The sequence below is a fragment of the Sminthopsis crassicaudata genome, chromosome 1 (assembly GCF_048593235.1).
Source record: "Sminthopsis crassicaudata isolate SCR6 chromosome 1, ASM4859323v1, whole genome shotgun sequence".
Taxonomy (NCBI): Eukaryota; Metazoa; Chordata; class Mammalia; order Dasyuromorphia; family Dasyuridae; genus Sminthopsis; species Sminthopsis crassicaudata.
The window spans coordinates 152,364,319-152,390,112 of NC_133617.1; the positions used below are offsets into that span (position 1 = coordinate 152,364,319).

The window sequence follows — 25,794 nt, forward strand, 5'->3', positions numbered from 1 at the left end:
TTTGGGTGTTTGTTTTTTTTTTTTTTTTTAAACACAGGTATCCCTTCTTGGATATAGGATAAAGCATGAGGGAAAAAATGTATTCCACTCACACTCTGGGTCATAATAGAACATACCTTCCTACCATTCAGTTGAAAGCAGATATTTAATTTATCCAGTGTTTAAAAAAAACAAGGTAATCTACCACCAATTTTTAATGGAGGTACTATGAAGAAAAAGCAATATTTATAAAGTACTATGGAAATAGTAAAGCATTCTGCAAATGCTAATTATTATTATTACTATTATTGCCATCATTTTCCCTTGACTTTAAAATCCTAAACAAGTCCCTCTTACTTTTAAGGACAGAATTTTTCAAAGGGAATAAGAGCCAAATGGAGCAATCCCAAGTATCCTCTGATGAATTTGAAAGTGTACCAAATTTAAAGCCTGTAGGACTTAGGTTTGAATACTAATTTACAGTATTCGTGTGATTGTGCAAGTCAATAAACATCTCTGAGTATCAGTCTCCTCATCCCTAAAAATGGAGATTATGATACTAGCAATGTCTACTCATAGATTTATTAAGAAGAAAATGGAAAAAGGTTAAACAAATCTTGATATATGGATATAATGGAATAATACTGAGCTATAAGAAACACCATACATGTAAAATTCAAAGAAACATGAGAAAATCCATATGAATTGATGCAGAACATAGTAAGCACAACCATGAAAATGATATCTATACTAAGTACCACAATGTAAATGAAAATAACATTGACAAAATCCTTAATAGTATGTATCTATAACAACCAAGCTTCACCCTGGACTAATAAAAAGATGAGAAAATGTAATTTTCTTGCTTCTTTGCTGAAGTGGGGAACTATAAATATGGACAATTTCATATATCGTCAGTCAATATGCAAGTTAATTTTGTTGAATAGATTTTTACCCATCTTTTTATTCTCTGCTACAGAGATGATTCTCTGGATGGGGAGAAAAGAAAAATTATGGAAATATAGATTTTGAGTTGTAATGGGCTTTAACTATCATTTAATGTCTCCCCTTTTTTATTATAGCTAAGAAACAGAAATCACTAAGAATCTGAGGCTTGCTTAAGTTACTCAGATAATTAAGTGACAGTGGAAAAGATATATCTGAGAATGAAGATGATGTAAATGAAAAGAAAACAATAAATATTTTAAGAAAGATAATGGCTCACAAATCTCAAACTACTACATAAATGGGAATTGTCATTATTATTCTAATTCTTTAGGTCAGGTTAAGGTAGCCCAAAACTATTTTCCAACCATTCATTATGTGTATATGGGATGGGTAGGTAAGTTTTGGGAGATGGAAAAAAGTGTTAGAGAAAAGCTGTCTTCCCTCACTTAAGAAAAATATAAAACACGAAGATTTAACACTAACACCCCAGAATATATGGATGTGGGGGGGTGGGAGTGGGTATGGGTGTGTGTAGTCCTAGTTTGAATTTAAGTGATAATAATAGAATCATAAATTTTTATTTGTGAATAGGACACTGAAGATTACCTAGTCCAATCCAGGGAAATGAACCTCAAAGAAGTGATATGGGATGTCTACAATCATAAAGCTGGGCAGAGACAAAATTAAGACTAGAACTCAGTAACATTAACCATCAGTGTTCCTTCTACTGAACCCAGAATATTAGCTCTAAAATTGTTTGGATTTTAATGATTTGGGGTATCTTCTTTCTTTTCCTTTACTTAAAAAAAAAAAGTTTCCTATTCTTCTATTCCAAGTACTTTGAATATGATATACCTGGATAAGTCATTGCTGAATTGAATTCTTGAATACTGTTTTAAAATGCATGTAAAATTATCTAGTGCCTCCTGCCCATTATTTATTAATATGAGCAAAAATTATTTTATTATAGTAACATTTCAGGCTTCACAATATTTATATTCAAAGGAAAGTGGCCGTCTCCTTGAAGGAAAGACAAATTTTCAAGGTAGCAAACCATTGAAGGAGCTTAAAATGTTCATGGTATTTGAGGGTTTGACTTACAACTTCTAAAAAAAAACGGAGAAGGAACGTCAGGAAATAGGAGGTTGGCAGAGATAGTTAGGACTCTTATATATCTAGAAAAAAGGAATTGACCCCTATGAGTGAGCAAATATTCACTGTGATCCCCTACTGTACTTATCTAACAAGAGGATGAGATCTCTAGGAGATGAGCAAAACTTTCTTGAGCACAGTAAAGATCCCCAAAATAGTCAAAATTGTGTCCTACTTATCCAAACCTTATGGTTCTAAACAGTATAAGAAGCATCAGTTTAGAGATGAAGGGAACCTTAGATGTCATCTGGTCTCTTTCTCCTAGTGAGCTAGGAGGAGCCCTGGAAAGATTCTGATGAACTTGAAGTCAGGAAGACCATAGTCAAAATGTTGATTCAGACTATTAATACTTGTTGAATTTAGATAAATCATTCAACTTCTCAGCCTTAGTTTCTTAGTTTGTAAAATGAAGATAACAATAATATCTACGTAAAAGCTATTTGTAATCTGCACACCTTAAAGCACTACATAAATGCTAGCTATTATTACTATGCCATTATTATTAATGCCATTAATTATTCAACAATGCACATTCTTATTCCAACTGTAAAAATAGTAATAGATTTGGGGAGGAGTAGGGGAGGAGGAAGGGAATAGCATTTATATAATGCCTATAGTGTGACAGGCATTGTGCTAAAGCTCATTTATAAGAAAGAAGATACCCTTGCAATTTTAAAAGTTCTGCTTCTGCTTTCTTTTAGGCCCTATTTATTGTTTTCAGACCTGTGGAGGTGGTCCATGATAAAGGAAAAAACCTAGTATTTGAGATAAGAAACCTGTTTCTGAATCCTGATTCTGACACTTAGGGAATCATAATCAAGTGACTTAATATATCTGAGTCTCTATTCCTTCCTTTTTAAAGTAGGAAAAAATAATTTGGGAAATTATCTGCTTCGTAGAGTGGTTATGAGAAAAGAACTTTAATTATTTGTGTATATTGTACATTCTGGGTACATGGGTACATGGGTACATGTAAGATATTTAGTACCTTAAAGTCAATGCATGAATCATTACTTAAGCATTATTAATAATATTGCTAGTGAGACTAAATCAGATCTTTATGTTAAACTACCCAAGGAAAATGCTTCGGTTTTGAAATTTTGAGTCAAATGAACCCACAACTATATGAAGTAATATTGCCACCTAGTGGTGGAAAGGTTGTTCTCCAGCAGATATGACTAGGACAATTCCTGAAATTCAAACTTCTAAGGCCATTTTCTTTGTGGGGAATTCATGGATTATTGACAGTTAATTGTTGACCAATTTTGTTCCTGTTGAGTAATGGTTTGCCTGATCTAGCCTATCACTCATTCTCTCCCAATTCATTCAAGTGATGGATAACTTGTCTAAGAGGATATATCCATCCAGTTGTTTCCTCAAGAAGATACCAGTCTGAACTGTGGAATGACTTGAATAGATTGTATGACTAGTAAATGTCCTGTCCAACACAAATCTCCTCTGAAAATCTTTCACAGACCTGAAGACTAGTGGAAAAGGATTGCTTCATTTTCATTTTTGTATAATCTCTATGCCTTGAACACTAAGTAGGAATAGATTAAAAATTTGGATAAAAAGATATTCAGTTCTGGTTTTATCTATTTATTTTTGGACCAGTTCAGTCATTTAATCAGGTTAGGGAATTGTAAATATGGAACTCTTTCTACCTCTCATAGCTTCCCTGGCTTTTTCTTCAAGTCCCAGCTAAAATTCCATATTTATAAGAAGTTTTGCCCAATCCCCATTAATGGTGGTGCCTTCCTTAGTGCTTATTTCCAATTTAATCTATATCTAGCTTCTTCAGATATAGTTTTTTTTTTTTTGGTTGTATGCTGTCTCCTTACACCTCAGTAGATTGGGAATCATCTTGAGAACAAGGACTGGTTTTGCCTTTCTATGGTACCTTAATGTACTTACAATGGTGCCAGGAATATAGTGGGTACTTAATGAACATTTATTAACTTGTAGACTATCAGATTATCAATATGTCAGCAAATTACAGTCTTAGAGAACTGCCAGTAATGAAGTATTTTAGTTTTTATTAAATTTTGTTCTTTATTTCTGGGCCTTTTCTAATCTGTTTGTCTATCATTTTCCATTATATATACCACAGTCATTATAGTTCTCATATTTGAATTTAGCTTATCATTCTAGGAAATAATGTGTTCCTGTTCTTAGTCAAAAAGGATGGGGGGGGGCAACAAAATGGTACAGTGGATAGAATAGAGATAATAGCTGTGTGACCTTAGATAAGTCACTTAAGCAGAGAGATAGGGACAAAGACAGGGACAGATGGAAACAGAGAACTGCCTAGGTATTAAGAGATTAAATGACTTGCTTTGAATCACGCAATCAGTATCTGTCAAAAGTAGAAGTAGAAGCCGGATCCTGACTTTGCTAGGTCAGCTCTCTATTCCACAATTGGTCTTTATTATTAATTTCCAAGACAAAAGTAATAAGAATAATTACCATTACTTTCCCTTTCTTTAAGTGCCAAATGGCTTTTTGAAAGAAACACATTTTTCCTCCAAAATCTAAATTGGAAGATGTAACTAATACTCTTTATCACAAATTCTTTGCTATTACTTTGCTACTGGAATCTCCTCCAGAAATACTATATGCCTCCTGTCTCCAGGGCTTCTCAGAAAGATGAGATATTTATCTCACAAAATTATCCCATAAATGAAATTTTCAAAAAGAGATAGATGCCACAGAATACATCCATTTATAAGAAAGTCAGCAAAATTAAATGAAGAATCTAAAGTGCTAATAAATTAGCTATTGGGAGGAATTTCACTGACCTAATTTAACCTTTTTCTTTCTCATATAAGAGTGCTCATTCACATAACTAAAACCTTGATCCAAGAGTAAAAAAAATTGTCAAAAATAGAGGAACAGTATGAAAGTACAAATATGTAAGTATATAGTTAACATTATAAATCCTGGATTTTTTTCAGAAGAAGCTAGAAACTTTTCAGTATACTTTTTTAAAACAATCTTTGTAAAGAGAATAGGGAATAAACTTTTCCAGATTGTCAAACCCAATCTTCAGTTCATAAAAAAATATGATCATTGTAGTAATATATTAACTTTGAAATGGCTTTTTATGAAAGTTATTACTCTTACTAGAACTAATACATAGGTTTATCCAAAGAAAAATTATCTTGTAAATTTCATTAATGAATAATTCCTTTCAGAGAAACAATTTTTATATGAATTCCCTAGATCTATCCTCATCAGTCCTTACTCCCCAAGCCTGTGGTTTACTTCAAGACATTTCATAGTTACTCCTCCCCCAGGACCCAAAAAGTGTTCATAAATGTTTCAATACTGACTCTGTTTCACAATGTTTCAAGACTTGTGGGAATTCAGAGTTTCTTCGTTTCTCCTTGAAGGAATGAGTCAGGAAGAGGGGAAAAGGATAATTTATTAGAAAGGAAAAAAGGATAATTTATTAGAAATTACATGCCCACATCCTTGGAATCAATCCTAAATATGAGTATGAATATATCTCCTATAATACCTCTTTCCAGAGAAGTCACCATACATCAGATTTTTTCAAGTTGTTCCTTTCTCTCTAAATATTTGTTTTTGCTATATTGGGATTAAATCCCCAACAGACTAAGCAGAGAAATTAAAAATAATTTTACCCTACAGAAAATACAGGAATTTTAACTGTCATTCTTTAAAATAGTTCCAATTTCATGTGCACCTTGATCCTAAACTCACTTGAAAAGCCTTGCCCTCTGAAACTTGGTATTTCTGTTTTCATGGTCACTAATGATAGCTCTTAATAAGAGATAAATTAAACCTAATTTTTATAAGAGAAATTGTATTCTTCTGCATACTTATTTCAATTATATAAGGAGAAAAAACTTTTTTTTCATATTTTCTGACTACTGTTCTGAAAGTGTCCATCAACAAATATTCATTAAATACAAATGGTTCATAGAGCCTTGTTCTCACTTCTGAGGAAGATGCAAAGATAAATATTAAAAATACTAATTAGCATTTTATTTTCACAACAATTCTGGTAGCACCTATCATCTCCATTTTACAAATGAGGAAATTGAGACAGGAAGAGGTCATGTGACTCGGCCAGCTAATATTTGAAACAAGTATGTAATAGATGATATGTGAATCAAGATTGAATTCCAGTCTTCCTGACTCAAAACTTATGCCCTATGCACTGTGCCACCCACTTGTCTCATGTTCTTTTTTTTAAAAGAGATTTCTATTAATATGGTAAAAGAAAATTGACTGTATTGATAATTTCTCAATGGAGGAATAATAGTGGACATTTGCATAGGACTTTAATTTTGAAAAGCATTTTAATGAATTTTTTTGACTTTCACAATAGCTCTTTGAGTTAGGTATTATAGGTTTTATTATCCTCTCACTTTTACAGATGAAGAAAGGAATTTCATAAATGTAAAGTGATTTTATCCTTTGTCCCCAAATTAGGAGAAGCCAGGACTTCCTGACTAAGTCCATTATTCTACCCATTATGTCATGCTGCTTCCCACAATGAAGAAGTGTTTGCAATCATAATCATTTCAAAATAGTAAGATTGTGGAATTCGGACACAAATTTACTCTTATAAAACTATTAAACACTGAAGCTTCTAGATTTCCTGTCAGTCAACCAATTCATCAAGTATTTTAAGAAGCTTACATACTAATAGGAAAGATAACAAGAACATATATATAAGTATATACAGAATATGTGATGTCCCTTAAGTCATAAAGTAATTGTAATCTACTGAACCAAAACTTTGGGGACACCCTGTAAAAAGGAAATAAATACAAAACAATATAGAATGGTAGTTAAGTACCAAGTAGTTTGAAAAGGAAAGAACTAGCAATTGGAAGGATAAGGAATGGATCCATGAAGAAGACAGTGTTTAAGTTGAGTCTTATGTGATTCTATGAGGCACATCCCAATGAGCAGAGACAGTCAAAGCAAAGGCACAAAGACAAGAAACCTGTTTTATATGAAGAACAGAGAGAAGTTAATGTAGCTGGACAGCAATATGCTGGAGTAAGCATAATGCATGATGAGGCTAAAAAACTGGATCAGGACAATGTTGTGAACAGCTTCAAAAGTTAATATGTTAAATTATTGGAGTAATAGGAAGTAGTTCATGGAGTAGGTGGAACAATGTGGTCAGACAAAAGGGAAGAAAAATTTAAGGAAAATAACTTTGGCAGAAGTGAGGAGAATGGACTGCAGTGGGCAGAGGTTTGAGACAGGGAGAATAAAGATCTAGACCAAAGGTATAATCAGGACCTGAACCAAGGTGTTAGCAATTTAAATATAGACAAAGTGTAGGATGTAAGAGAAGGTACAGAGGTAAAAAATGCAAGATCTGGTAAATGAATGGATATGGAGAATGAGGGAAAGGAAGGATGACACAAGGAGACCAGAATAATGATATCTACTGTAGAAATAAAAAAAAAGTATGGAAAATGGATGGATTTAGGAGCAAAGATGATGAATTCTGTCTGAGAGAAATTGAGTTTAAGCTATATTAAACACTTGATTTCCCTAAACTTATTTAAGAATAGGCTACAAGATATTTAATCTGTTCAGAAAAACCAGGTTGCTTTTTTTTTTTTAATGAAAAAGGAAGAAACAAGAAATTACTTTCTTTGTAAATATCACATATTTACTTACACACACACATACATACAAACACACATAGCATCTCCATTTCTCCATCAATATTTTCCATCATTTTCAGGACATTATCATGAAATATATAGCAGTTAATAATGACTTTTGCTCAAATAATTTTTAAAAAATAATAACACTTCTTAACATGCAATTTTAAAAGTTCAATTTAAAATGGACTTCAGGACTAAATTTATGGTAAATGACATATACCTCTTCAAAAGAGACAGACAGTTGGGTCCATCAAAGAAGTTACCTAAAGCTGAGTAAGTAGCAGTGTTGAAAAATAGCATCCTGGTCAGTATTCCTCTCTGAGTGTAAGTAGCTATGCTTTGAGGAACAGGAGTGGGGGGAAGGGAGAAAAAGGACAGAAAAACTTAATGAGGTCTAGTGATTGCTAAACTTGAAAGAGGAATGAAGTTTGGTCAAACTACAAAATGAATTCCAGATTCAGAACAAATAAGTGCTAAAGTGTTTTTTTGCTTCTCCTGCTTACTACATTCCTCATCTGATCCCCTTGGGGTAACCATATGTTTCTAAATTCCGAAACTTGAAATAAAATTGAAAAGTAAAAGAAGGAGAAATAGGCAGAAGTTGAGGGATAAATATGCCAAAAAGTAAAGTCATAGAGTCTGAGTTTGCATCCTGTTTCTGTTGCATCTTGAGTGACCTTGAGAAAATTAACTTCTCTGGGTCTCAGTTTCCTTATCTGTAAAATGAAGGAGCTAGACTGGATGACCTCTAAAGCCCTTGCTATCTCTGAATCTTTCCTTCCAAGATCCAATAAAACTGAGGACACTTGGGCTATAATAAGGCATGCTTAGTTCTTTGACCCCATTTCTTATATTCTTTTCCCTGCACTAGATTGTGTGAAAGTACATAAGATATCTAGGATATCAAGATACCTTAAATATGTATCAAGTTAGGATGCCTAGGAGGATCTTATACAAAATAGAGCACTCTCCATGAAACATCACAACTTCCTAACCTTCCCCAGACTTTTCAATGAATAACATGTACCTCTCTTGGATGAAATGGCTTCCCCTCAATTTGTGGGCAATCACACTAGCTTATAGAAAAATGCCTGTACTTTTATATAATCACAAGACCAAAAAAACCCACAAAAGGCCATCTAGTTCAGAACTTCTTAAACTTTTTCCATTTCTGATGCTTTTTTATTTAAAAAAAAAAATTATACAAATCTGGATATATTAGTATAGAAAATAGAGGTTCAAATCAAACATTTATTGATAATAAGTCATGATTTCATAACCTCTACATTCAGGTACATGATCCTATGTGGAAAAAAATTAAGTAGAAGAGATAACTGAATTAAGTCAAAACTCATAGACCGGTTTAAGAAGTTTTGATCTAATTCAGTCATCAGCTCTATTTAACTTTTTTCACCTCTGAAGAAAAACCACCATTCTTTCAGGATTGGAAAGTTTCTAGAATGTATGATAGACCTGCCAAGCATGAATTAATTCATATAATGTTACAGTAGCATAAGAATCCTTTAATTCATATAGTAACTATTAAATCAGGAAAATTTTATATACTTAAAGGTGAACTCTATCATTTTCTCCTTGAACTTGGCATCTTGCTCGAGAATTTTGACTTTCTATTTTTCTTCAAAATGCAGCCCCTGGGATTGTCAGTCCCTTCTGAAATTCAGTCATCTCTTCTGATGCAGAAATGACTGTGGGATGTGTGTCCTGAAAAATCTCTTGATATTGGGCGGCTGGGAACAACCTAATCACGAGTGTTTTGAGAGACACACAGTGCAATGGAGGAGGAAGGAGTCACTTTTATAATAATAAGTAAGTCCTCTCACCAGGAGAGATGTTTGAAAGTGATGAGAGATGAATCAGCAGCATACAACCCAGTGACTTCCGTTTTATAACGTCTTCCCTCTATTCCTCCAGATATCTTGATAAGCCCATCCCATTTCCGAATAGTGGTCCAAAAATTTGGATAAATATAGGGTGCCCCTAAAGTCTTAGTGCAGCTTTAAGGTATAGATCAAGATATTATGGTTTCAATGTGGAGTTTAAAGAATAAAACAGATACACCATGTAGACACAAACACACAGAGGCAGCCCAGAGCAATGGATAGAATCATGTTTGGCGTCACTAAGTGATGAATTCAAATCCTGCCTCTGATATTTCCTAGTTGTAGACAAGGCAGCTATGACCCAGTTTAGTATTCCCTTTGACACTGGCTATGTAATTATGGACAAGTCTCCTAACTTCTCAGTGCTCTAAAGCAAAACCTGCAGTAGTAGAGTTCCCAGTATTAATGAAATCTCAATTCCAGTCCCTAACAAAGAATTAAGTGAATATATATCCCCTCATTTGTAGATATTTGTGACTTTTTTATGGTACCAAACCAGTCACTCATTTCAGTTCTTAAAACAAACCCTCTAAGTCAAAAAGGGGAAAAAAAAAAACTTTAGATAATTTTTGTTTCTTAGTAAGTAATACTTTCCCTGGAAGCAATTCCCTCTAATCTGAAATGTCTTGGATAATCAGGGCTCTAATGTCTATTTATCTAGTGCTTTGCTAAAGGCAATGATACAGTGTAAAATTCATTGGAGTTTTGATACTGCTTCTAACTTTTAAACTAAAGATATAAAATCATAACATGGTAATGAAAAAATTTTATTAGATCAGAAGGAAGTCATAGTTGTAAGGCCAGTTGTTTCTCTGATCTCCAATTCCTTTCCAGCTGTGGGAAACAGTAAATAGAAGGGAAGGGACAGAGAAGGGAAATATGAAAGGGGGGGGGGGGTGCAAAAAACTCCAAAATGCCTAATTGAAACCTACAGTATTTGCCTATTGCCTTGAAATTAGAAATCTTGTTGCTATGAACTTGCTCTTTTTCCTCATAGTATCAAGAACTAAGACAATTCATTGTAAACTATAAGTCAGAACACAGTTCAATGTGACAGTCTTAATCCTTTATGAAAATAAAATAAAATTAATTCAAAGATCTGCAAAAAATCTAAGTTCATGCTGTTCTCTGTATTAAATGATCCAAGTGGCCATACAAACAATGCTTCTTCTATTTTTTGTGGACACTAAATTTACAAGGGGCCACCAGTGTGTACATTAGGTCCTCACACCATTGGGAAATTTTTCCCTAAAAATGTTTTGACTCCTCGATATCTAAATTAACCCAGTTCTCTAAATAGCTCAATATCACATATGGATCTGGTTCTTGCACAGGGCAATGCTATTTTAAAAAAATCATAACCCTATCCCCAGTGCTAAAGTAGATAAGGATATTTTTTAAACCTAAGGATAAAATGAAACAGAATTCTGGGTCAACTAGACCCAGTCCTATAGAGAAACTAAAAAAGTTCACTTCCCTTCATTCATTGCCAAACTAGGGTATTATGTATGTAGGATGTTTGGATATATGAGTTGATTTTTCCAAACTGTTTCTTATAAAATCTTTTAAATTCTTTCAAAATCAATGTTAAAAAGGAAAATTTGATGGGTACAGGATAAGGGAGGGAGATAGTTCAAAATAAAGATGATTTAAACACAAAAGAATCTATATATTTTTTTCATTTAAAAGTGCATTTATAAACAATTAAAGGTATTTTATTCAATAAGAATTTATTTAAGACTTATTATGTGTCAGGTACTATGCCAAGTGCTAGGGATACAAAAACAGAAAAATAAAACAGACTGTGACCACCTCAAAGGTATCTATTTCAACATTGGTGGAGGTAGGGTGATCTTCAACTTGTAGTTTCCTTTATATAGTTCACTCTAGAATTTGAAGCTGCCCTTATCAATGAGGATCAGCACTACTCTAATTTATACAGAGTGTAACCTGCACCAGCAGGTTAAGTGGCTTGCTCTCTTTGAGAGAGAGATGTTGGGCTTCAGAGAATTTCCTAAATCTAAGCTATTCTCTATATTCTATGAATATTGCCCCTCCTGTAAATTTACAAATTCTTTCTGCTGACTAGGTAATCATTCATTTTTTACTTCCCCTTCAGTTTAAAAAAAAAAAATCTCCTTTTCCAGCTGCCTGTAGAAAGACATCTACTCCCCCTGAATATCTTGCTAGCACCTCAGACTGAAAACGTTTAAAACATAATTAATCATTTTAGCCTTCCCTTCCAAATGGCTCTTTTCATGGATGCTCAGCTATCTTTTCATTTTTTCCATTTGCCTGGCCTCAAAACCTCCAAGTCACCTGTCCTTTATTCTCTAAATATGTCCCTCCTCCACCCCAAAAGACACCTAATCAATCATCAAATTGCACCAAGTCTTTGGCAATGTAATCTTGCCCTCTTTTTCTAATCTCATTTACACCTCCCTAAATCAGGTCCATAACCTTCTAGACTATTACAAAGATCTCCTAACTTCTAAACCCTCACCCAAGCTAATCTAACTTTAGTCTCTCATCTTAACCCATTTCCTACATTTAAAAAGCATAAATTATGAGCAAATTGCTTGGTAGGCAATTTTCATATAAAGATAGAAACAGACTAGTTACACAAAATGTTCCTGCCCCCCAAGGTTCTAACATTCTGCTCTAAGAGTATGGATGTAATCCAACATATAACAGATAAGTAAATATGAGGGGAAAGATGTGAATAACTTCAGGATCAAGAAGGGCTTCCTGGAGAGATGGCACTCAAGCTGAGCCTGGAAAGAGAGTTTTCCAGAGAGGAAGAAATGAGGAAGGAATGATTCCAGGCATGGGATACCTTGAATATAAATGCCCCAGAAGTGAGAGATGGAATGTTCAGTTCAAGAAACAGTTAGTAAACCAGTTAAATTGGAATGAAGTGTGCTTAAAGGTGAGAAATGTTTGAAATTATTTTTAAAGGTTAAAAAGTTGCAGGCAAAGATAGTTCAAGGTCTCAAATGCCAGCCTGAAGAATTCTGTATTTTTGCCCAAAGGTAATAGGAAACCCTTTAAAATATTTTAGAAAATTGTTCTAATGTGTATATTTAGAAAGATTATCTTAGGAGCTGTGTGGAGAATAAATCAGTCCTAGAGAGAGACTAGAAATTATGAAAACCAATTCAGAAATTATTATAATAGTCAAGATAGAGAATAAGGTCCTAAACTAAAAGGATAACATGATTGGAGAAAAAGGACACTGAGATAGAGATATTGGGAAAGGTAGAGTCATCAAGATCTGGTTCCTGATTAAACATGGGGGAGTGCTAAATGGTGTGCTGGTAAATATTTAACTAGTTCTCTGGGCAGGGGTGGGGATGGGGGAAATATGTTCACAACACACTTTTAAGTTTAACCTGCATTTTTAACATTTTTTCCAGCCCTTTCTTAAGCCAAAATAATAAACAAAATTGTAACGTGCTGTTGTCTCCAGAAGCTGCCGATCGCTCTCTGGGAGATCTGCTGTGTCAATTCAAATCTCTCGAACAGATTCTTCTTCCTGTAGAAAGCCGATTCAACTCTGGCTTAGAGCAGAGACTCCCTTTTCCTCCAGAGCTGCCCTCTTTTATCCTCCCAGAGAATGGGCGTGGGATAACGCAAGGGCTTCTGGGAAAAATTGCTTCAACCAATGAACTTGTTCCTCCTAAGCATGCAAGTTCCTCCCCAGTAAAGGCCGGAACTAGAGAATTGTCAAGTACCAACTTAGCACTTAGTAAGAACCTAATATCTCATTATCTCATTAGCACTTAGTAAGAACCTAACAAAAATAAACTTTGGTTTATAGTATTTGCCTATTTCTAAGACATAAATACTCACATAGAAAATTTAATAATCAGCTTTCACTACCCCACATGAGCTGGCTTCCTGAGTGAAAGTGATAATGAAGAGGTCAGAGCTGAGGATGAACCTGAAGCTTTAGAAATGGGTGATTTAGAGGGTGGTTCGACAGAAACAAATGAGTTTAGAGAATGGACAGGTTTGAAGGGAAAGATAATTCATTCTATTTTGAACTTTGAATCACAAGAGCATAGATTTAGAATTGCAACTTCAGAGGTCATCTAGTCTAACACCCTCATTTTACAAATGAGGAGCCTGATGCTCAAACAGTTTTAGTGACTTGTCCAAATCACACAAATAAAATTGGGGGAGCAGAATTTGAATTCAGGCTTTCTAAACTCTCAAGCAAGAATTAAATTTTCATGGATTTTATTTTCATAACATGGCTTATATGCATCTGCTTCTCTCCACTAACCCCATAATCACAATTCAAGTCCTCATCACATGCAAAGTGAAACCATTACCTAGTGTTTTATAAACAAAGAAGAATGAATGTCATACATGTGTAAAATCAAAATTAAACAATCTTCATATGAACTAAAATCTATGTTCTATTTCTTAATGCCATTCATTTTGGCAAGTACAAAGATTATTTTCCCCATCAAAATAAATAAAACTTTTAAAATTTGAAACAAAACAAGGATAATCATCTGAAATTTTCTACATTTTTGTCTAAATTTCAATTTTTATTGTCTTTTTCTCTAATTGAAATGAAATCACTTCACAATAGAGAAAGCTGGCTTCAGATCCAGGAAGAACCCCTCTATGACAAATGTTGGCTTTATGACCCTCAGCAAATTACTTAAATTCTTAATGAGTCAGGCAAATTTCAGAGAAGATATAGACCTTCACTGGTTGAGGAAATCTGTTACCAGGAACTCTTTATTCTCTCTATTAAAGGTGTTAGGTTTAGAGTCAGAAAGACCCAAGTTTAAATTCTACATCAGATTTATTAGTTATGTCACTTTCAGTAAGTTATTTAATTTTTCCAAGTTTTAATTTCTCCTTAAAGGTCTCCAAGGTCCCTTTAGAAATGATTCTACATACCCTGTTTCAACCCTTATTTCTATCATGATGCATAAAGATATAATCAGTTTAATAAGAAAATCTATAAGATCAGTTGAAACTAGTTTGAAGGTAATAAGAAATATAAGCGGAAAGACAAAATTAAAAGTCTAAAGAGAGGAAAACCTAGTATTTGTGTTTTGTTATAATAATAACATTTATATGGTATTCATTGGGTGCTAAGAACTATGTTAAACAATTTACAAATATCTCATTTGGTCTTTACAACAACCCTGAGCAATAAGCACTATTATTATTATTAATCCTGTTTACAAATGAGGGATTTGTCCAAGATTATGTAGCTTATTAAGTATATGAGATCAAATTTGAACTCAGTATTTCCTAACTCCAGACCCAGCTCTCAACAATCTCAATGCCTCTGTATAAATGCTTCACTATAGGAATCATGAAACCTATTAAATTGAAAGTATGATGGAAAAGTGAATATATAGAATATGTTAGCAGTACAAGATAACTTTTTCCAAAGATGCTAAAGCTTTTTAACAAGGAAAAGGAAAGATTTTCAAAAATCATATCTGTGATACCAACAACATAGATTACATTTTATAAAGACTGCTTATAGAACTGATGGGTGTAAAAACTTTCATTCAAGTGCTGCTAATATTGATTGTTGTGGTTAAAATAATACTTCCAGATCACACCAAAGCAGTTTCAAATGTTGATAACATGGTGGGAAAGAGAATTACCCATATGTCTGAAGATCGTTAAGTTCAGTTAGTTGGGAAATTTAAATCATCTTATTTTGCATTGCATATGTAATATATACTTGAAACAGATATTAAGGAAGAATTGTTATTTTGCAAATTTCCCAGATCTTGCTAAAGCTAGGACGATTCTCTACCCACTGTACCACCTAGTTTCCCACATATCAGTAATATAATGATTATCTTTATAAGTTATATATATAAAAATAATGAAGAAACATCAATAAATCATTGCACATTTAAGATGTGTGTTACGGAAATTTTAAAATAAAGACGGGAGAAATACTAGACCTATATCCATACATGTTATTCCCAGATGAATAAACTCCTGTCAGCATTATTTGGCATCCTCCCAGCAATTAGACTTAAAGAGTTTCCTTGGGAACTGAGAAATTAAGTGAGTACTAGGATGACACCACCAGTGTGCCTAGAAGATATGGTTTGAATGAAGGTTTTCTTGGACCTGAGCCCAGTTCTCTATCCACTAAATCATGCTGATGCTATCAAACTGTAATAAATTCTTAATTTAAATAGGAAGTTTTAAAAAAAATTTTGTCCAGATTATTTTATGGAAGAAGCCAACAATTATTTTGTTGGGGGAGGGCATTTCTATAAAATGTTTGGAAATGTCCGTTATGTTGGATTTTTTTGTAATAAGGATAGTTGGATTCAATCAAAAAGTAAAGGTATGGGTTGAAGTGACAGTGATATAAAATTTAAGATATCAATAATAAAATGTATTTCTTAATAATAGTGAATGGGTAGCTAGATGGTACAGTAGATAGAACACTGGTCCTGGGCTCAGGAAGACCCCTGTTTAAATATGGCCTCAGACATTTGACACTTATTAGCTGTGTGATCTTGGGCAAGTCATATTACCCCTGATTGCTTCATCTATCCCCCCAAAAATAGTGAAATAAAGACTGAACTACAGAGTTTAAAAAAAAAAAAAGGGAGTAATACTTGAGTAATCTCATTTTCTTTTTCTCTCATGGAGTTATTAGGCTGGTAGAGCAAGGTAATATTGTATTTATAGGTTACCTAGAATTTTCTAAAACATTTGACAAAATCTCTTATGTTTTTCTTATAAATAAAATGTAGAAATTCAGAGCTAGGTGACTGGCCAGACCTGAAGGAATTTTGGGTCTTTACAGTGCCTATCAAAGGATAGTCATTGACGGCTTTTTGCTTACTATGAAGGAGGGTTCCATCAGGATGTCCCACAGATCTGTGTTGGTATAATATTTTATTTGTGGCATGAAAAATTATATTTTAGATACTATAGATCACTGAGGGATGAATGAACATGATTTATGACAGAGTTAGGATTCAAAAACATGTTTTAAATCAGTGAATCTAGTAAAATAAAATTGAATAAGGATAAAAGTCTTAACTTTGGGGTTGAAAAACCAGCTTCACATGTACACAATGGCAGAGAGATGGCTAGATTTCAATATATTTGAAAAAAAAATTAGGAAACGGAGAGTAGTTGACTACAACTTCAATATAAATCAACAATGATATGGCAGCGCCCAAACTAATGTAATCCTAAACAAGAATCCTAGTGTTTAAGACTAGAGAAATGAAAATATTACTGTCCTTTCTCAAACTCTATACTAAGTAATGCAGCAGATAGAGCTCTGGGTCTGGAGTTAGGAAGGTCTGAATACAAATCCAGAATCAGACACTATCTGTGTGGTGCTGGGGAAATAACTTTGCATCTGTTTATTTAGATTTTCTCAACTGTAAAATGGAGATAATAACAGTACCTAACTCAGACGCATTGTTGTAAGGATCAAATGAGATATCTGTAAAGTGTTTAGCACAGTGCCTGACACATAGTAGGCACTATATAAATGCTTAATTCCTTTTCTTTCCTCTGTTTATTCTCCTAACTATAGAGTTGAATTTTTGTGATTGGTGCTGCATTTTTAAGGACACTACTGTGCTTGAAAGATCTATGCGAAGAAAGTCCAGTTGAAGGAATTAAGGGTGTTTAGCCTTGAGAAGAGAACATTTAGGCAGAGACCTCTTACCTGTCTTCAAGTATTTAAAATATTTTGTGGAACAGATGAGATGTCATAAAAATCACCGATCTCAGAATAGAAAGGTACCATTGAAACTAATCAGTTCAACCCACAGAAGAATAGGAATCCCCTTTGTATACAATGCCTAGAAAGTGGTCATTCAGCCTTTACAGGAAAACTTTAAAGGAAAAAACCACCACCTGTCAAAGCATCACATGTTACTTTCAGATGACTTATGGGCTTAAGAAAGCAGTCAAACCTACATTTGGCAAATTGTACCTCCTAGTTCCTGGTTCTATCCTTTGAGGCCAAGTAGAGCAAATGGAATCCCTCTTCAAATAACTTTATGAGTACCCCAAAGGTTTCTTTTCTGCATACAAGAACCATTTTTCTTCAATCTGTGCCAATATTCTATAATCCTAGAGCCTTTTACCACCCTGATTTCTCTGAGACTTCTGCATGCTCTACAGCATATCGGTAAATTTATTCAACTTGTCCCCAGAGGATAGAACAAAGAACAATGAATAGAAGCTCCAAAGTGTTCAATTTATTTAAACTTGGTATTAGGGGAAATTTCCTAACATTTAAGGTGATTCAAAAGAGAAATTCTAAAGTTTGTGGGTACCTTTTCTGTGGAGGTCTTCCAAAGCTAGACAACCATTGTGTTAGATTGTAGAAATATTATCCTCCAAGAACAGGGTTGACTAGACCAAGAGTTCTTCATCTAGAGACAATTAACTTACTGGTTTTTAAAAATATTTTGATAGGATTCTGGAAATATAGTAGAGTAGGTCAAAAAATTTTCAGCTCTTCCAAAAAAAAAAAAAAAAAAAAAAAAGTCTCAGAGCAGCAGAAATAGCAGTTGTTCCCTTACGACAATTTGAATGCTCTAAATCACTCTTGATTAGAGAAATGCAAATTACAACAACTTTGAAATACCACCTCATACCCATTAGATTGGCTAAAATGATAGGATAATAATAAAGGTTCAAGGGAATGTGGGAAAAATAGGACACTAATGCATGGTTGAAGAAATTGTGAACTGATCCAGTTCTGGAAAGCAATTTGGAACTATGCCCCAAAAGGCTATAAAACTGTGCATAGTCTTTGACCCAGCAGTGCCATTACAGGTCTGTATGTCAAAGAGATTATAAAAGAGGGAAAAGGAATCACGTGTACAAAGATGTTTTTGGTAGCTCTTTTTGTGGTGGCAAGGAATTGGAAATTGAGTGGATGCTCATCAGCTGGAAAAGTTCTGGTATGGGAAGGTAATGGAATATTATTGTTCTATAAAAAATGATGAGCAGGCTGAATCCAGAAAAGCTTGAAAACACTTACAGGAACTGATGCTGAGTGAAGTGACCAGAACCAGAAGAACAGTGTAACCAGTAACAAAGTCTGCATGATGATCAACTATGACAGACTTATCTCTTCTCAGAAATATAATGATCCAAGACAAATCTAATAGACTTAAAATGGAAAATGCCATCCACATCCCTAGAGAGAACTATGGAGATTGAATGCTGATCTCAAAGCATGTTATTTTCACCTTTGTTTGTTTTGTTTGTTTGCTTTTTCTTTCTCTTGTTTTTTTTTTTCCCTTTTTCTTGGTTTTTCTTTCACAGCCTCATTAATATAGAAATATGTATCAAATGATTGTAGATGTATAGCTATATTGAAGTGCTTGCTGGTGGGAGGGAGGGAGACATATTGGAACTCAGAATTTTACAAAAATAAATGTTTAAAACTGTCTTTATTATGTAACTGGAAAAAAATGAAATACTATTAAGAAAAAAAAAAAAAGAAAAATTTGAGAAGATTCCAAGTAGTGCCAAATTCCAGAAGTGACAGTTTAGCCTGAGTGAAGTACAAACATCTCTAGGATGACTCTGCAGTATCAAGATACAACAAGCCTTAAAAATATATAGATTGAAGTCAGACCCCTTCAGCCTCCACCGCCGGTAGCTCCTCTGCCACCAGCTCTTGTGCCACCTTGGGCTGGCGGCTCGGCGTGGCTCCTCCAACTGGGCAGGAGGCAGCTGAATTGGGGTAGAGGTTGGAGGGAAGGCATTGTAGCCATCAAATTCCTTTCATCTTGAGCATCTTCATGGGGTCTGCCCACTCCATCCATGCCCTTTAAGAGAACATCCAGTGCATCGAAGGGACATTTGTAGCCTTGTATCTAACAGGATTTTATCCTCCTGGAAAACCACCTTCGGTGTAAAGCTGAAAATAGTTTGTCTTTAAATTCCATCTTTTAGTTTTCCGTTTTGTTGCACTTTAAAGGAACACCAAGAAACCACGAACAACTTTAGCAATGATGAATTTAACTTCAATTTCCTTGATGAAGGCTTTACTACAAAGGATATTCTGGACCAGAAAATTAATGAAGTTTCTTCTTCTGATGATAAAGATGCCTTCTATGTTTCTGACCTTGGTGACGTCCTAAAGAAACATTTGAGATGGTACAAAGCTCTTCCTGGAGTAACTCCTTTTTATGCTGTTAAATGTAATGACGGCAGGGTTATAGTGAAGACACTTGCTACTATAGGAGCAGGATTTGATTGTGCTAGCAAGACTGAAATACAATTAGTACAGAGTCTTGAGGTGGCTCCAGAGAGGATAATTTATGCAAATCCATTCAAACAAGTGTCACAAATTAAGTATGCTGCCAACAATGGAGTACAAATGATGACTTTTGATAGTGAAGTAGAGCTAACGAAAGTTGCCAGAGCTCATCCAAAGGCAAAGCTTGTTTTGAAGATTGCCACTGATGACTCCAAAGCTGTCTGTCGACTAAGTGTTAAATTTGGTGCCACTCTCAAAACTAGTAGGCTACTTCTTGAGTGAGCAAAGGAACTGAATATTGATGTTATTGGAGTTAGTTTCCACGTGGGAAGTGGTTGTACTGATCCATAAACTTTTGTCCAAGCAGTTTCTGATTCCCGATGTGTCTTTGACATGGGGGTGGAGTTTGGTTTCAACATGTATCTTCTTGATATTGGTGGTGGCTTTCCTGGGTCTGAAGATGTAAAGCTTAAGTTTGAAGAGATCTCAAGTGTAATCAATCCAGCATTGGACAAGTATTTTCCTTCTGACTCTGTAGTGAGAATCATAGCTGAACCAGGCAGATACTATGTTGCATCAGCTTTCATGCTTGCAGTTAACATCATTGCCAAAAAATTCGTATTAAAGGAACAGACTAGGTTCTGATGATGAAGATGACGCAAATGACCAAACCTTATGTACTATGTAAATGATGGAGTATATGGATCATTTAATTGCATTCTGTTTGATTATGCACATGTTAAACCAGATGAGAAGTATTATTCTTCTAGCTTATGGGGACCAACATGTGATGGCCTTGATCGAATTGTTGAACGCTATGATTTACCAGAAATGCATGTAGGAGATTGGATGCTGTTTGAAAACATGGGTGCTTATACTGTTGCTGCTGCTTCTACTTTTAATGGATTCCAGAGACCTACTATTTATTATGTGATGAGGGTCAGCATGGCAATGTATGCAACAAATCAAGAACCAAGGTTTTCCGGCAGAAGTAGAGGATCAGAATATCAACACTTTGCCATTATCTTGTGCTTGGGAAAGTGGAATGGAACATCACTCAACAACTTGTACTTTAGCTAATATTAATGTACAGAAGCTGTTTGTAGCCATTAATTGCAAGTTTAGCTTGAATTAGAGCATTTTGGGGCATCATTAACTTAATTCCTGCTAGAGTTTTTAAATGTTTTAAGAATAGAATTGGCACAAGTGCAACAATATGGAAGACTAAGAGATGGGGTCACACTTATCTGTGTTCCTATGGAAACTATTTGATTATTTGTTTTATATGGATTTTTATTCACTTTTCAAATATGCTTCTAAAAGATTGCCCCTCAGCTGCTAAGCAAGCATTTGTAACTTGTATAATAAAGGAATGGGATTGAGCTTAGTGTTGTGATCTGTTTTAAAATAAAAGTGTATTGAAATAATTAGGTATTGGGAAATTCTTATGGTCATTCAAAACTGGTTTGCATATAATCCCATTAAGAGAAGTAACCATGAATACATAGAATGAATTCAGTTTCTTCAATTGAAGGTTTCAGCCAAGGATTTTATTCTTGGGAGATATATATGGAGTGGAGGTGTATTTATTTTGAACTCCCATTGTAATGGTCCAAGGTCCAAGGTATTTCTATTTACTATTTTAAGGTCCTGTACTTATATCCAAAAATATGTCAAAATGAGTACAATTCTGTCCTGCCATTTGGTATATGGCTAGGAAAGAAGGCTATCAAGATTGAGAAAAGCTATCAAGTGGAAGGTTAAAGTAAAAAGATTAAGACATAATCAAGTTGCTGAGTGAAATGAATAGAACCAAAAGATCGCTGTACACTTCAATGTTGTATGAAGATGTATTCTGATGGAAGTGGATATCTTCAACATAAAGAAGATCCAACTCACTTACAGTTGATCAATGATGGACAGAAATAACTACACCCAGAGAAGGAACACTGGGAAGTGAATGTAAATTGTTAGCACTACTGTCTATCTACCCAGGTTACTTTTACCTTCGGAATCTAATACTTAATGTGCAACAAGAAAATGGTATTTACACACATATATTGTATCTAGGTTATATTGTAACATATGTAAAATGTATGGGATTGCCTGTCATCAAGGGGAGGGAGTAGAAGGAGGGAGGGGATAATTTGGAAAAATGAATACAAGGGATAATATTATAAAAAAAGAAAAATTACTCATGCATATATACTATGAAAAAAGTATAAATAATAAAAAATAATAATAATTTTTAAAATAAATAAATAAAAAAGACATACTCAAGTGAGATATGTATCTTCCAGCCTTTTTTGCTACCAAAATTGTAACTATAGGTCAAAAACATTGTCCAAAGCCAATTGACTATTATCTAATGTCTATTTAATGTCCTTGCATACTTACTTTTTGAGGTAATAGGACAACTTTGTTTAGCTAAAAGATAATTTTGAGTCAAAGAAAATGCATAATGACTACATCATTTCCTTCTTAGACCTTAAACTCCATTTCTTTCCCTCCATTCTCCCCATCTTTGCTACTAGGAAACGAGGTACAGTTGCAAGTTGAATTATGAATGTAAAATGTCAATAGTGACAACTCAATAAATTCAAAGCAATAAAAAAAATAGATAAATAGATAGATATAGATTGAGAGGAAGCCCTAGTGTTAGAAACTTTCCTCTTGTGTGGGGCCTGACAAATGAATAAAAGACAGGAAGACCTTCCATTGTTAAGGCATGCCAAGCACATATATGTTGACCAGATGCCACTGTGGCTTGCCAGGAAGAGCTACCACACACCTGCTGAATGCAATAGCAAAGGACAGGAACTCTGTGGGCACTTGCAGAAAATCAAAGATCAAAGTCCCTGATTTCAGTTCGGGGGCAGAGAGGACAGTTGTAGCTTGCAGCCATCAGAGAAATCACAGGGAACAAGATCATTTGCGGGACAGTGTGGCTGAAGGCCCTTGCTGAGGCTTAGGAGTGAAAAAAGAGCCAAAGGTTGTACCCTGAGAAAGACCTCAGAAAGTAACAGTAAGAAGGACCTGAGGCTTGGGGAATTATTTTTGTACCTCAGGACTAGACTTGATTATACTAATAGCTGCTTTAAAATAATAATAATAAAAAATAGATAAATAAAAATGAGTAATCAAAGGAGGAAAAAAATCCAACCATAACTAGCTCCATAGTTACTATGGGGCTAGAGAAGATGTGGGTTCATCTTCAGAAGAAGTTAATAGAACTTAAAAAGCCACTTTTTTTCAATAATAAACATCAATTGATCCCAGAGCTAAAATGGTTTATGGAAGAACTTTAAAAATTAAGTAAGAGAGATCAAGAAAAATTAGAGGGGGAAATATGAGCAATCCAAGGAAATATAGAAAATTATGAAAAGTCAAACAATTGGAACTAGAGAATCAAAAACTTAAGAAAAATAAAAATACCTTGAAAACTAGAATTGGGCAAGGAGAAACTAATGACATTATAAGACATTAAGAAATCATAAAACAGGGAGCAGCTAAATGGTGCAGTGGAAAGAGCACCAGCCTTGAATTCAGGAGAACCCAAGTTCAAATCTGGTCTCAGATACTTAACACTTCCTAGCTTAACCCCAGCCTGGGGTGGGGAGGGGGGGAATCATAAAACAAAATCAAGAAAATGTAAAAATAGGAAAGACTGAGAAACAACTGATCTAAAGAATAATGCAAATCAGACTACTTAACAAATTTACCCATAAAATGGGTAAATTACAATATAAAAAAATTTTGATACAATATTACAAAAAATTATCAAGGAAAATTACTTTTAAGTTCTTGAACAAGAAGGTGAAGAAATAGAAAAAAATCTACTAATCATCACCTGAAAGATATCCCAGAAAGAAAAGTTACAAGAATATAATATAAATTTCAAAGCTTCCAAATTAAGAAGAAAATATTGGAAGCAACAAGAAAAAAAAAATTGTAAATATCATGGAGCCACAATAAGGATTCCATAAGACTTAGCAGCTACTTTGCTAAGGTAAATTGCATGCAAAGGACAGGATGAGGAAAAACAAGAAGGAGGAAAATATAAAAGTTTTTCTTTCTTAGAATGTGAATGGGTTATATCTACAAAATGGAAATGGATAGCAGACTAAAAGTTTGCATTCAATAATGTTTTGCTTTCAGGAAACAATATAAAAATGAGAAATACACACAAAGATAAAATAAAGGGCAGGAGTAGAATTTAGTATGTAAAAATTTAGGGATAATAATCATGAGCAAAGACAAAGTTAAAGATAAAATAGATTTAATAAAAAGTGAAAAACTGAGAAACTACAGTACATTTCAGCAATATTATTCAATATTGCTTTACACTATTTAAAATGCCTAGACAACATAAAATACCCTGGAAATACCTGCCAAAACAGACACAGAAGCTATATGACCAGAAACATAAAATGCTTTTTATACAAATAAATTTAGAGAGGAGAATTCTGAGAAGATGTCTCAGTAGGTTGGTAAATTTCAAGTTTCCCAGATTTCCACCAGTGATATTTTATGGTAGGATGTTCTCATGCTTCACTGTATTGCTTATCAGTTCTTGGTATTTGGGATGTGGGGCAGGGGCTCCAGCACACCAGAAACAAAACAAATGTGTGCCTCAGGACAAACATAGACTGGTAAAAACTCAAGAAGACTTGGAACAGAACAGGGATGCTCCAAGTACAACACAAGAATATCTGAAGAAAGACCCCAGGCCAGGGATTAACCCTAAGAAGCACAAACATTTCTGGCTTCCCAACGAAACACCAACTGGGAATTCTTAGGATTAGTTGGGTGTGGCTGGAGCCTAAACAGGAACCACAGGAATTTTTACCTGGTTTGTTTCTGGAGTTGGAAAGACTGGGAGAATCTCAGCTTAATCCTAATCAGGACAACAGACCCAGGTGTGCTGCAAAGACTTGGCCCTGAGTGAGAAGAAATCAATATATCCATGAGTGCAGAGATAGTGGCGCAGGGACACTGCTGGCTGTAGGTACTTGCTGGAGGGTGGAGCTCTTGCAGTTTGGAATTCCAGGTCAGAGGGGAGAGCTGAAGAGAAGCTCCCCTACCCCACCCCATACCACAATTAGAAGTGCTTACACTGAGATTTCTTATTTTAAAAAATGATTTGTCAAAGAAGAAAGAATGCTACCTGGGAACAGAGAAGACCAGGGTTCTTCAAAAGAGGTCACTGAAGTAAAAAAAAAAAAAAAAGTTTCTATCCCAAAGAGTAATGTGAAAATTTAGCCCTAGCCAGAGAAAATTTATAGAACTCAAAAAAGAATTTAAAAATTAAATAAGAGACATTTCATTGAGGAAAAACGAACTAATAAAAACCATCCAAGAAAAACAAGTTATGAAAAAAAAAGTTAATCAACTAGAAAAGGAGATACAGAGTCTCAACAATGAAAATAACTCTTCAAAAACAAGAATTGGTCAAGGAGAAGCTAGTGAAGCTGTGAGAGATCAAGAAATAACAAAACATTGTTAAGAATGAAAAATTAGAAAAGAATGTAAACCTTTATTTTTATCTTATAAGAATCTTATAAGAACAACTAAAGAACAGATCTAAAGAACAGATAAAGTATAAGAATAATTGGACTGCCTTAAAGTTGTGACCAAAAAAGGATTCTTGACACAATAATGCAAGAAATAATCCAAGAAAAATGTTCTGTGAGTAATAGAACATGAGGAGAAAATAGAAAAAATAAAAAATAATAATAGCCATGCAGTCACCACAAAGAGATCCTTTATGGAAAACATATAGGAATATTATTGCCAAATTTTGAAACTGCTACATCAAAGAGAGAATTTTGCAAGAAACAAGAAAAAAAATTCAAATACAATGGAGTTTACAATTATACTTGTACAGGACTTA

The 25,794-nt window shown here is 34.3% G+C and overlaps 1 protein-coding gene, 1 long non-coding RNA gene and 1 pseudogene across 4 annotated transcripts in view; 2 read left to right on the plus strand and 1 right to left on the minus strand.

Moving 5' to 3' along the window:
- Positions 1–25,794, minus strand: part of SLC26A7 (solute carrier family 26 member 7) — a 273,392-nt gene that overhangs the window by 185,956 nt on the left and 61,642 nt on the right. The window contains exon 1 of one of the 3 annotated variants that reach the window (XM_074269713.1): positions 24,751–24,886. The exons of the other annotated variants lie outside the window; for them this stretch is intronic. The gene's annotated coding sequence lies outside the window, so the exon portion shown is untranslated. Of the gene's footprint in view, positions 1–24,750; positions 24,887–25,794 lie in introns of those variants that run through there. 3 annotated transcript variants of the gene reach the window in all.
- On the plus strand, positions 12,511–13,465 carry LOC141553051 (uncharacterized). Its single transcript, XR_012485266.1, has 2 exons — positions 12,511–12,572; positions 13,060–13,465. It is a non-coding gene; the product is annotated as an uncharacterized LOC141553051 (long non-coding RNA).
- On the plus strand, positions 19,500–21,225 carry LOC141544040 (ornithine decarboxylase pseudogene; annotated as a pseudogene).